The sequence below is a fragment of the Dermacentor variabilis genome, chromosome 11 (assembly GCF_050947875.1).
Source record: "Dermacentor variabilis isolate Ectoservices chromosome 11, ASM5094787v1, whole genome shotgun sequence".
Taxonomy (NCBI): domain Eukaryota; kingdom Metazoa; phylum Arthropoda; class Arachnida; order Ixodida; family Ixodidae; genus Dermacentor; species Dermacentor variabilis.
Genome location: NC_134578.1, coordinates 96,158,879 through 96,171,726, shown reverse-complemented (window position 1 = coordinate 96,171,726; position 12,848 = coordinate 96,158,879). Strand labels below are relative to the sequence as shown.

Sequence of the window (12,848 nt, the reverse complement as noted above, 5' to 3'; positions counted from 1 at the left end):
CAAATGTGTTTTTCCCTGCTGCTACTAATTAGAGGCCTCTTTTCTGTCGTTTATCTCAACATTAACCAGTACCCTCTATGCGTCAACGTGAAGACCCAAACAACAAACTATGAGAACTGCTGATGAGTGGCTGGGAATATTGTTTTTTAAAGCTTCATCCTCTTTCTTAAGATATCTTTGTTTCTTTCCCATGCCTAAGTTGAATGGGTTATTTCGAACTTCTTGTTTTGCCGAATTCATTTTGATGAGGAAGAACAATCGATACTACAAGCGAAAACCAATCTCGGAGCATATGCTAAGTCTACACCTTGTGTAAGCTTACGCTAATAATAGTTCTTGTTGCCTTAAGGCAATTGTGGTCCTACTAGAAATACCGCAAAAGAAGGTTGTGATTACACTGTATTACCTTTTATACTTTGCGGATACCAAAGCTTATCTAATTTTTTCAAAATAAGGCCTCCGACTATATCATTCCAATCCTTCTCTACAATTACCCCTGGGAACGAAAAGTGAGCCACCCGGCGACCTAACAGCTTGCCACTATGAGCGGGTCATAGTACGTGTTGAGGCGGTCGACATTGGCAAAGTCTTGTCCACGACGGCTCATGTCCCAAGATGGTTCAACGTGTTCGATCACGTAGTAGACCGGAGATATGTGTTCGACGACGCGGTAAGAGCCTTCCTAGTTGGGCAGTTTGCTCGACGGGAGACCAGGTGGAGTGGAAGAGACCAAGAGCCACAGAAGCGCTCCTGGGAGGAACGTCGGCGCAGAAGTGGTGTCACCGCGAATGCTCTTCTGGCGTTCTTGGTCATTTGAAGTAAAGGCCCGCGCCAGATCGCGACACTCTTCGGAATGTCTGGCTTTGGCAGAAATACGCGCACACTCAGATGCACCATGGCTTGTACGGAATGATTCTGTCGATTGTGTGCGACGGGTGCCGGCCATGCAACAACAAAAAGGGTGAAAGGCCGGTGGTGCTGTGAGTGGCGGTATTGCAGGCGTAGTATGCGAAGGGCAGAATGGCATTCCAATTTGTGTGGTCGAAGGCTACGCACATTGCTAGCACGTCGCCAAGCGTACGGTTAAAACGTTCTGTGAGGCCATTGGTCTTCGAATGGTAAGCAGTAGTTGTGCGGGGCCCAACGTGGCACTCTTTGAGGATGGCTTTGACGACTTCGGACAAGAAGACACGTCTGATATCGCTGAGCAACACCTGTGGTGGTCCATGCTGAAATGTGAATCGGTGAAGCAGGAAGGAGGCAACATCAGGCGCTGTAGCTACTGGGAGGGGCGGCAGTTTCGGCGTATTAAGTTACGTGGTCGACAGCCGCGATCGCCGAGCGGTGACCAGCAGCTGTCAAGGGAAGTGGCCCATACAAATCGGTGCCGATGCGCTCGAACGGCCGGGCAGGTAAAGGTAACGGTTGCAGACCGGCTCGCGAGAGGCGCGTTGATGATTTCTGACCCTGACAATCGGGGCGCGAGCGAACGAACTTCTGAACGTACCTGTACAATCCGCGCCAGTAGTACCGCTATCGAATGCGCTGGTCAGTTTTGAATACTCCCGAGAGTGCCCACTGGGGATCAGAGTGGAATGAAACACATGTTTCAGAACGCACACTGAGGGGTACTACTTACAACCGCTGGCGGCCATCGGCGGTTTAATTGCATTGGTGGAGCAGGTCGTCGCGAATGCCGAAATGGTCGGCATGACGACGTAACACGCAAGTCGTTGGTTGTAGCGATGGATCAGAGAGCAAGTCTATCAGCGAGGCGATCCAGTAGTCCTTGCGCTGTTCGGAAGCAATGTTGACCATGTGTTTACCAAGAGCGCATATCATGTGCCGAAAACTAAAAAAATGTCATTTTTCTCATCATGATCCGATGGATCTTTCACGGCCAAATTTAGGAGAAAGAGACGTATAAAGCAAAAAGGACAAACTACTCCGAAAACGTTATTCCAACAAAACCAGGAGCCTTGAAATCAGGTGCAATGTTCGTAGGTCAACCTTTGCACACTTTCAATAAACGGGGTAAGGGCAAAGTAATAGCCCAACACACGGGCACTCCTAATGGGTTTGTACAAGGGGACACAGACCGGAGAAGCGTTCATGCGAAACTACACACAAGAAAGAAGTATCTCCTTTTCGGCAAGGGACGCTTCCAAACGGAGATGAATGAATGAATGAATGAATGAACGAATGAATGAATGAATGAATGAATGAATGAATGAATGAATGAATGAATGAATGAATGAATGAAACGAAACTTCTCTATTGAATACGGATGGCTCTTAGGACTAAAGGGAATAAGGTTCGAGGAAAGCGATCACATATTACCACGGAAGCCCGCCTCATGCGCTCACTCTCAGAGGGAGAGCCGTGTGTATGATGCTCGATTGTCGTTGGTCCGCAGTGATCCACTGTTCAAAGGAGGTGATATCTGGTCTCAGGTATTTGTACGACATATCTCTGTATCCGGAGCAGTTTCAAATCATGTGAGAAGTCATAGCTCATTTACGGGTCTAAAATGATAATCTCATGGGCAGCTCATCACCAACGGAAAGCTTGACAATGCACACTCGTGCCTCATATGCAATTTTAGTGCGTGCAAAAACAATTTTGCACTTAGGGATGGCGCAATCTGTCTGACAGATATAACTTTCGTTGCAGCGATGCCCAGAAACCATGGTAGGCAATATTTGCCCTCAATCATCGCCACCGTTGCGTCCTTTCACAGCTTCGTCACCATGGCTTCGTCCATGTCCGGTTTACTCACGGCATCACAATTATAATCAACGTGTGGAATCACCTTGTGCCTTTTCAGCTCGACGGTTGATTGTACGTTCAGACCAGCCTATCATTGCAATTGCACACATATGCACAGCGGAAACGCTAGTGCCCTTACGTACAACGTTTATTACAGTATCGGAAGCCAGAAACGGCTGCGCAAAGCATTGCTTTGCTGTGCTGCCTTGCCAATTGAGCCCATGTAGGTGGGCTGACTGCGCGCGGTTGACGTCTGAAGGACGCACAATAAAACACGCAGTCAACGGCAGTTCCGAAAATGCTTGGTCGAATAAAATGTGAAGGTAATTGTGCATAAGCAACGCTCCCCTTGAAAATGTCTAAATCTGTGACGAGGCTATCATTCAATGAAGGCTTTTTTGTTTTTGCATTTTTCCTGAACGGCACTTTTTCCGTTTAATGGCATTTGTTATTAAATAAACGCGGCCGTGTCTTCTGGTGTGTCGTTCTATGAAAAGAAATAAAGAAAACCGCATGATACCATGTGTCTCTTACGAAGCTCTAATTCGTAAGCATTCTTTAGCTAGCATCCCAGCAAAATTTATTCGTCCCGTGATGCCCTTTATCTGCAAAATAAATGCACAATTGGCCATGTTAGCACATGCAATTGTTATAATAGTGTAATAGTATGTGATTGGTAGCGTTAGGAAAAAACAAAAGAATACTTCTAACCGGGATTCGAACCATAGACCGCAGCGTCGCTGCCAGATGCCTGTTGGAGCCACATTGCATTCATGGGGGTAAAAGTTGCTTTGGCCTTAGTTCACATCACACCTGTTTCAAGTTCAAAGGACATCAAGAGGTTTCTCTTTAATTTCCTTAGTTTCCTACAACCGTATAGTAATGCATTAGCATTCTTCGGCGACTACGCTAGCAATATCTGTACGTATCTTATGACCGCGACCGTGACCTCTTATATCTACAAAATAGATGATTAATTGGTCATATTAGTAGATGTAATTGTTATAATGGTCTAATAGTAGATGATTGGCAGCGTTAAAGAAACGAAAAAAGAAGAAAACTGGTGACGTCGCCGTCGCCGCGTGAACGTGGTAAAAGAAAGCAAAAAAGTAAAATAAAAAGGATGTGATGCAGGAAAAAACGTTAAACCAGTAGTGATAGCGTCTTGGCTCAGTTGATAGAATATATCTGGAAAATAAATGCATAATTGGTAAAGTTAACACATGTAATCGTTATAATAGTGTAATAGCAGATGATCAGTAGTGTTTGGTAGCGTTAGAAAATAACAAAAAATAAATGCGTAAATAAATGCAAAAAGATAAACTTGCATAAGCTAGCTAAACGAGCAAGCAAAGGGTAATGGCAGCCAATAAAAAGAATGCTTACACATTGGTACAGAACTTTGAGAATTTCAGTAGCATTTCGTTTTCTTTTCATAAGCGGCCCAAGCAGCATCACAGCAACAACTTTATTTCGAAGGACCTAACTTTGCGCGTTAAGTGAGGCGAATGGAACAACTACATTACGGAGCAGGCGTCATAATCACAAGAGATGCATAAACTAAAACGTGTTATATGCAGATCCAGGCCACTGTGAAGTATGCACCATTCCTTCCCATTCGCTATTTACCGGTACTTGTGATGCGACTGAGCAAGCCACAGAGCCCAACTTTCTATAGTGATGCTATGGACTGAAATACAGCTGATTTCCCGGGCTACGCATATCAATGTTTCATTTCGATAACAGAATCTTTCAATGAATTTGATAACGGAGACTGTAGTATTCTGTCGACGTTTCAGCGACTTGGATATAGACAAGGACCAAGCTTATCTATCAGTGCATGGCTGAAGTGTCATGTTACAGGTACAGTATGAGGCCAACAAAATTAAACATTTGTGCTCCTGAACTTATAAAACAGACCCTTCCTGCGGAAAAACAAACTACGAACGAGCTAGCAGTAGGCTAACGAAAACGAAAATAATTATGTCTGATTGAAATACCTCCGCAAAGGAACCAAGAAAGCTTACGCTACGAACTGCTAATGATTCCGTTCGATAGACCCGTAACTTAAAGAACAGCACAACCCTGCCCTCCTCGAAAGTCAACGAAATTTATATGAGCTGAGCACCAATGCAAAGTAGGTATTGATAAAATCAAGAAATTCAATTCTTCTTTAGGAAGCGTAACAAGTCCCACAAAACGGAAACAAGGTGCCGTAGTGGGAAGCAATGTGCGCACCGTAGAAAGGTGAACAAAGCGCTACACAACTGACCAAATAGGTCCAAACTTGCTTCAGTATAAGTTATTAGGAAATAAAAACCCATGAATATAGATACTGCTAAATAAGCATCGCTGCCGGGGGTGCTTTGGAAAGCCGCAAACAGATTTTGGTATTTGTTTGGCGCCGAGCTACGGCTAGAGATCGAGTAAGCAGTTCGGCTGTGAGGCGTGAAGCGTTTCCCCCGGGGCAGCATTATTAACTGGGGAAAATTCAGCGACTTGCGCTTTACTCTCGGGACAACTTACGGGACTGCAGGATGAAGCAGAGAGACAAAGACAAAGTGGCTTTCAAACAATCGCTTTAGGAACTGAAAATGAACTTGTAAAGGAGCGAGGGTGCGCAGGTCGACGAGTGTGCTAAAAGCGAAGTCTGATGCAAGAAGCGCTTTAGAAGCGCTTTAGCGGCCTAGGGAAATATCTGGCGAATCCAACCTGGAAAATAGGTGGGCGAAATTGGATGTGGGAAATAGGGAATATGGGGGAATGGGTCTCAGGGTAAGCTTTCTTGGATGTTTAAACGAGTCGTAAACAATTGCTAAACGAAGCAAAGCCTGGTGAGGCAAATGTTGGCGCAAAGTGACCGGAATGCAGTACGATGTATATGGAAAGCTAATGCGAATGATGTACCGCGTCCGTTGGTGCCGCAGGTCATCAAATAGTTGTTGTTCCGTTTGCCGTATAAGAGCGAGAATGCGCTCGCATTCTGCACCAGGCTTCGCAGCGTAACCAAACAGTTTATTTCCCATTGGACCACCAACGTCCTAGAGATATGCATACATACATACATACATATATATATATATATATCCTAGGGACATTCTTGAATTTCCAGGAGGATCATCCGATCCACGAGAATGAACGTTCCTAGAAACGTCCCATGAACGTCATAATGTGATATGGGGCATCCAAGAGACGTTTAAATGTGGATTATTATTATTGCATTATCCCCAACTACGTCCTAAGGACTTTTTTTGTCATAACTTAGGACGCGCCCGGGACATTTTAGAGCGCAGCTCTTTGGCGTCCGTTCCTGGGTTTCGCGTCGGCGTCGTCGTCGGCGTCGTCGTCGGCCTCGTAACCAGCTCCGCCCCCCTTTCATCCCCCCAGCGCTAGCAGCGACCGACTGATACCGCTGGATGCCGCTGACGCCGCTAGAGAGTCAAGATAACGTGACTGCATAGAACACCGTCGCCGCCATGCAGAAAGAGGAGGAAAGGGTCCCCCCCCCTGTTCTTGTGTGGCGGATAGGGTGCTCTTCAGTTGCCGACGCGCCGGTTATTCGTTGTCCCTGAAACCAACTCCGCAGCTGGGGTTGACTCACTATCGCCGTCAGCGGCATCAGTCAGTCGCTGCTATCTCTTCCCTCCTCCCTTTATCGTGTTGTCCGCTTGCTGCGCGCGCTTCTGCCCCCATCGTTTGCCGCTGGGTGTACACGCCGCCCCCCTCCCCCCTCTTCCTGCGAGTCTCCGGTTGTCAAAGCGCCGGCTCGAACTTGATTCCTTTCTTCGCTCCTCCTCCAATGCAACCCCTGTGCGGTGGCAATCAGAGAGCCAGATCGGTGGCGGCGGATCTGTATATGTGCACCGCCCGAGCCGAAATTGCCGCTGCCGTTCGCCCTGTGCGGTGGCAATCAGAGAGCCAGATCGGTGGCGGCTTGACATAAAGACAAACAGCAATTTCCTAACACTTATGCGGGAGAACATCCCGTTCCTCTCGCTCGTAACGCGTCCCACGGCTGTGAGAACCTCGCGAGGCACTTGTATAGATCTCGTCTTTGAGAATCAAGCATTGGTGTACCAAGTCGAACATATATCAGTCTATTTCTCCGACCACAAAGCTTCCTTCATGACTGTCAAGAACTGTTAGTGGAGTCTTTGTTAAAGGAATACGTGTGAAAAATAAAAAAAAAAATTCTGTGATAGCGCATACATGTGTTGCTCGATTTCTTTGCCTCAATCTATCGAAAAGGTGAAACAGCTTATTTGCTGCGCTCAAATTTCGCATTAGGAAGTAACGTAATCGTCGGCAATTTTTTTGTTAGCAATCGTCCAAAGGACCTTTGTGGGACATTTGTTTGTGCATTTATACCATCCACAGGACGTTCGTATTCATTACAATCTAACATAATGAGGGCGTTCCCCAGAATTCGCCTCGGCAGTGCCGCGGGCCTGCTGCCTTTAGCCACATACCACTAACAAAATAAGCCTTGCCTAGTTTTGTGTTGGCTTGTGTGGCATAATGGAAAGAAACTGAACGGCTCTTGAAGGTCAATGCGAGTGCTCCAAAGAAGGCAACCAAATATTTTTGTCATGGAAAAGTTGAAGTACCAAGAGAAAGGCCAGGAATACAGGCCACCGCAACATAAAGGACACTAAAGAAGGCTGCAGTGCAACCAAGCACTATGCACTTGATTCCTTGCTACGGTAAACTAATACATCACACAGAACTTGATAAAAATGCATTGTATTAGAGCATATAGTATAAATGATAATCAGTGAGGACATGCAAGCTACACTTTATTTCGTTAAAACGAACGAAGCTACAGATCTAAGTTCTGCAACTTACTAAATCACTTGACAATCACTATATAAATACAACTTTTTTTAATAAACAGCTGCAGGAAGATCAAAAGTTGAACAATCAAATGCGCTCAGCAGTTTTCAGTAAACCAAATCACTACAAACAAATAGGACTCAATAATTTTTCATACAAGCTCAGCCATTAAAATTTATGGCGCCCCATGACCAGTAATAGAGAAAAGCAATTCAACTGTTTAGAAATGCACTTTGGCTTGCAAGAAAATTGAAGAACTCATGATGAGGCCACTATAGAAGTGGTCATGAGGCTCGCTGGAAGCTCACTTCCGGAGCCGCAGCCACATCAACGAAAAATTTACTGAAAAGTTCAGATATGTTAGCCATTATAAGAAAGTTACCAGAGCCTTGCTGTAGGTCGTCTTTAGTAGTTACACACACTAACACGAGTTATGCTAAAGATGTCACACCTACATTGGGCATTAGAGAAGTTACTTGAGACGAGTTCAGTGGTCACAGACAGAAACAGCTGATGTATGATCACATTGATAGTGCAAATGCGCTCTGCATCCATGATGAATTCTGGTAACGCTCATCACGCAAACACTGACACTTTACGGTAGTTATAAAACCATTTTAGTTGGGATAATATTTTGCAGATGCACCTCGGCCTGTAAAAGAACATTGTATTCCATCCGTAAGAGTGGGGGCTACGAAGGAAGTTAGTCGGAGACCTACTGCAGGCTGGCTCATTTCACCACTCGCAGCCACGCAAATGCAAAATTTGCTGAAAAGTTCGCAGGTGTCTTAGCCATGAAGGAAGCTACTCCAGACCTTCAGCAGGCTTGCTTCAGTGGTCGCACACAGTAAAAGTACCAACGGTTTTATAGATACACTGGGCATTAATAAAATTAGTACAGAATAAATTAAGCAGTTGCAAGACACTTGACGTGCTTGAGTGGTCACAGACACTAATTCACCTTAAGTGTTCATAGGCTCGAAGGCCCCTAAGTAAGTAAACAGAAGCTGAATGCGGCCTTTCGTCTGTGGTCATAGCCAAATATTGCTGAAGCCGTCAGGTAGCTTTGCGACCACACAATTATCCAAAGGCTTGCAGCGTGCTCGATTCAATGGTCACAGACGCAAGACTGATTGTATGAATTCACCTGCAAAAAAATCAGGAGCCATTCCAATATGAGAAGGCGGATGACCAGTGAAACTCTTTAGCATACGGCACAGAGGTGACACAGAATTTTGAACAAAGCTACAAACTCATTTACCGTAATATTTATATACGTTCGCGTGAACAACGGGACTACCGCGCCGAGGAGCCGAAGGCAACTGGACATGCGTGACGTCTCGACAGGATCGCCACCACGGGAAAGCGGAAGGATAGGAGATACGCGAGCTCTTTGAATGCCGACAAAGAGGGGGTGGTACGCATGTACACATGGCCGACACGGATCAAAGTGTAGTATCTGTTCTGATCGACCTAATATCGAATACTTGTTGTATTTGGACCCAAGATATTAAACTTATGTTTCCAAGTTAGCGGAGTGCTTGAAGCATGCTTCACCTCCGCCGTGGGTCGGCTGGGTATTGCACTATCTTTGCGATCGGCCCACGGTTTTTGGTCTACAGACATCTATCCGCTTCAAACTAGTCACATAAAGCTGCGCTGTAATTAGTTAACAGAGGATTTCCGTGGGCTAGCTTCAGCGGTCACACACGAACACAAGCTCATCCTAAAGATTGACAGCCATCAGACGGCCTCGATGGAGGCAGGGTGTGGCTGCTCTTCCTACGATGCAGATACAAATACTTGCGAAAATATCACAGGTATCTTGGCGACGGAAGAATTGACTAAGGATGGCTGCAGGCTGGCTTCAGTGGTCGCAGATGCAAATTACGTCGCAGTTCACTGGTATTAAGAATTTTAGTGGGGAATTTCTGTGGACTTGAGTGAAATGTCAGAGAGACAAAAAGAAATCCAGACTTGACAGATACGTCGGCCCTTAAGGAAGATACCACTTGCCGGGTGCAACCTTTCATCCGTGGTTGCAGATGCAGAACGGAAGATATCAGGGGTACCTTGGCGGCCACACAATTTACTAGTCATCCTGCAGGATCGTTCTAGTGGTACAGCGACAATGCACTGTTCAGGTCAGAGTTACCAAAAAGTTAGCAGGAGTCTCCTGTGGGCTTGTTTCAGTACTCTCAGCAACGAAGATTGATGTCGATCCAATGTGACGAGAGGCTGATGGTAGGCAGACAGCATGGCTGTTAATTATGCAAGCCAAACGTCTTAGACACATGTACAAAAAATACTATCCACCATGTGCATGCTAATAACCTGCACCTTTAACAGCAATTTACTGGTTCTGACAGCAACCATGCATCCTTGTGGCTTTTTACAAACTTGCTCAGCTAACAGCCACCAGAAAAGAAGTAATAGTTTCAACTCTGTGCAAAATTAAAAGGAATTCTAGCGTCTGCACCAGCATAGCTTTGTCAGGCGATCTGGACAGAGCAAAAAAAATTGCGCGGTTTCTCCCGAAAAGCCAAACAGTGATTGCGACAGCATATTGCCAGACAGCAACAATAAGTAATTATAGCTACTGTGCGTGTTATCTCCAGTCTAAATTAGAGTAAAAATTCGCTTCCCCATTAAATTAACAAAATTGATGTAGTGCACAAAGCTAAACTAGAACACATCTCAATTGATGATGGTAACCTCGCTCTCGGAACACTGGCTTGACGAAGCGAGGCAGCAAGGACACAAGATCGCTTCTTGCTGCTTCCAGCTACAAGGCGTTTCCAGAGCTTGCAGAGCAAAGTTTACGCGACCTTCGACATTATAGCTGTGCGGGAACAGCACTCACGGAGCCACAGTCCATCGTGGCACAGACACGCTGCGTACGCCGCTTCAACAAAATTTTGTCAGCGTTATCGCTAGAATTCCTTTCCCATTAATAAAAAAAATCAGCCGAATGTCGATTATATCGCTTCACTAAGAATGGAATGATAATATGGGAATGCAGCAGTCTCGTAATCTTGACACGTCACGCACACGTCTAAGAACATAGGCTGGCCCAAATGATAGTATATGCGAGACGAAAGAAAACTAAAGCAGTACGGTTGGTCAACCGCGATGTGTGAGAGATGCTGCCGTTGAGACACAAACGCCTATAATACTTCCGTTATTCAGCCCTGTCGAGGTTTTAAGATTGCTCTTGCGATCGTGGTTACGCAAAGAAAGCTCAAACGGCTCACTAAGCTTAAGCGACGTCGTTAATCCCCGAACACATATGACGGAAGTTTAACTAATAACAGTCAACAAAGGCAAACACTCTCCATTACTAAAATCAAAAGTCTAACAAGTAGCGCAAACGTTTCAATCGTCAGACACCTGAGTCGCAAGACTGACCTCCCCATCATACCAGCATGCACCCGACAACGTGTGAATAAGCATCAGTGTTGCAAATCGCCCAACAGTTTCATTGTTTCTAGAAACGCACGTGTAGGGCATTGTTTAGCACAAACAATATACCGACCTAAAAGAAATACTTGACAATATTCAGCAGCGCGGCCGTCCAACAATGACGCGCAGCAAGTGCTCCGACCATGATACAAGTGCCTACGAAATATTAATTAATCCAACCTGGCGCTGAATTACGATTGCTCTCGCAATTGCGGTTGTGCAAACAAAACGCGAACGGCAGACGAAGCATAAGTGTCACGGTTAATAAGTGAGGGTGGGCTCGTGACACAAACATAGCAGTCAACAAAGAGAAGCGTTCCCCATTACTAATTCTAAACAATATTGCCACGTGCGAATGAGAAATAGTCCTAAGCTTGATATTATTGCCATCATAACAGCATGAATCTGACCACAAGTCGACCAAGAGAGAGAGAATGAAGTGGAAAGGCAGGGAGGTTAACCAGATATGAGTATCCGGTTTGCTACCCTACACTGGGGATGGGGGATAGGGGTTAGAAAGATGACAGAGAGGAAAACGTTAAAAAATAAAGGTAAAAAAAACACGCACACATGGAGGTACACACACAAAAGGCGTTCCAGTTAAAGTCGTTCACACAGGCCGGGAGATCGCAAAAAGCGCAAAAGCGCTTGCACGGCCTTCTTCTGTGACGGCAGGTCCTTTCGGTGTTGCAGAATTCTTTTTTCGGATAGCGCTGGGTCGTCCAGTTCGTCAAGTGCGTGGCGAAGGCATGCCCTCTGTGTACTGTACTGCGGGCAGGCACACAAAATATGGCCAATTGATTCTTCATGGCCGCAGTGGTCACAGGTTGGGCTGTCGGTCATCCCTATGCGGAATGCATAGGCTTTAGTAAAGGCAACGCCCAACCAAAGTCGATATAAAAGCGTGGCGTCTCGACGGCGAAGCTGCGATGGCGCTCGCAGACATAGTGTTGGATCAAGTGAGTACAGTCGCGTGTTTCCTAAATGTGGCTCATTCCATTGTGACACGGTGCGCTGCCGAGCAAGTAGGCGGCGCTTCCGTGCTGCGTCAGTTCTAGAATGAGGAATTGGGACGTGGCGCTCCTCAGTATGGGCTGACCGGGCAGCGTGATCCGCCCGTTCATTGCCGATAATCCCGCAGTGACTTGGAAGCCACTGAAAGGTTATCTCATGGCCTGCATCACTTATATGTTGCAATGTCTCTGTAATATGGAATATTAGTTGTTCGTGTGGTCCGCGTCGTAAAGGTGACAGTAGAGACTGCAGTGCCGCCTTCGAATCGCAGAACATTGTCCACTTATGTAGTGGTTCATCACCAATGTGATGAAGGGCAGTAAAGAGCGCTGCGAGCTCTGCTGCCGTCGATGTTGTCGCGTGGGTCGTCTTAAATTTTATTGTTGTAGCTTTCGCTGGTATGACGACTGCCGCCGCGGAGCTACTTGGAAGGACAGATCCATCAGTGTAAATATGCGTAGAATCACGGTAGTTCTCGTACAAATGTAGTAGCGTGAGCTGTCTAAGGGCTGGCGATGATAGATCAGCTTTTTTCGAGATACCAGGTATTGTGAGGTTGATTTTTGGCCTAGCGAGGCATCATGGAGGAATCGAAGGTCCCGCAGCCGGGGTGAAACAAGCTGGCAATGATTCATCATATGCGGTTATCGTCCGGCTGAAAGATGTGTGAGGTCTGTCTGCTGTTAGGGAGGCCAAGTGGTGACGAGGAGTCCTGGTCAGATGCCTTATATGGGTCCTGAGTACTTCAATTTCAATGTGGGTCCTGCCAA

The 12,848-nt window shown here is 46.0% G+C and overlaps 1 non-coding gene across 1 annotated transcript; it reads left to right on the top strand.

The window, feature by feature from the left end:
• Positions 1–9,029: 9,029 nt before the first annotated feature.
• On the top strand, positions 9,030–9,213 carry LOC142565089 (U2 spliceosomal RNA). The gene has a single exon (XR_012824789.1). It is a non-coding gene; the product is annotated as a U2 spliceosomal RNA (small nuclear RNA).
• Positions 9,214–12,848: the final 3,635 nt, after the last annotated feature.